The sequence below is a fragment of the Cetorhinus maximus genome, chromosome 29 (genome assembly GCF_964194155.1).
Source record: "Cetorhinus maximus chromosome 29, sCetMax3.hap1.1, whole genome shotgun sequence".
NCBI lineage: Eukaryota > Metazoa > Chordata > Chondrichthyes > Lamniformes > Cetorhinidae > Cetorhinus > Cetorhinus maximus.
The window spans coordinates 4,950,201-4,951,075 of NC_135907.1; the positions used below are offsets into that span (position 1 = coordinate 4,950,201).

General features: G+C 42.7%; 1 pseudogene; it reads right to left on the minus strand.

Moving 5' to 3' along the window:
* Positions 1-367: 367 nt before the first annotated feature.
* LOC144669692 (U2 spliceosomal RNA) lies at positions 368-545 on the minus strand (annotated as a pseudogene).
* Positions 546-875: the final 330 nt, after the last annotated feature.

The following is an 875-nucleotide window of genomic DNA, read 5'->3' on the forward strand; positions in this document are numbered from 1 at the left end:
CGCCTTTGCGGGAGTCGTGCAGGGTGAAGATCTCCGTAGCTTGGAAGTCGCACGCCTTCAACAGGATCCTCCTGGTGAAGAAGCCCCGATCCATAGGTGATCCTCCTTCGCTGTGGTTCACCGTGACTCGGACGGTGATAGGTAGCCCACGGTATGGATTTGGATTGCGATTGGTTATCGCCCTTCCATCCCGACCTTGCCTTGGCAGGACCATGGTGTCGCCCCTGCAACACTTGATCTTAGCCAAAAGGCCGAGAAGCGATGAGAAAGAAAGAAAGTTGTGTTTTGAAAGATGTGCATGTTGAAAAGTAAAGAAAGCAGATGTTTGTAAGAAAACTATTTTTAGCATTGAAAATCCCCTGGAAAGGGGTGGTGCACCATTCCCAGAGATACTGCAATACCGGGTCGATGCGTGGAGTGGACGGAGCAAGCCCCTATTCCATCTCCCTGCTCCAAAAATCAATTTAATATATGGTCCCCAGATAAGGGACGTATCAGATATTAAACTGATAAGAACAGATTTTTTTTTTTTTTTGTAAAAATATACTTTATTCATAAAATATCTTCAATCACATTCCAAACCATTTCAAAAACAACATTACAAGGGTACAATCCAGGTTAAACTTTTACAAAATGTATCACCAGGTGCATCAGTACAAAAAATATTACAATCATTTACAGCCTTTCATTTTGATCTGTACAGCCCGAGGGGCTCTAAACAGTTCCCAGTCTCTCGGTGCGCTGTGGTAGAAAGGTCTTAGACAGCGACCCTTCCCCATTGCGCCTTTGCGGCAGCTGCCTAAACTGATAAGAACAGATTTTTTTTTTTTTTTTTGTAAAAATATACTTTATTCATAAAATATCTTCAAACGCAT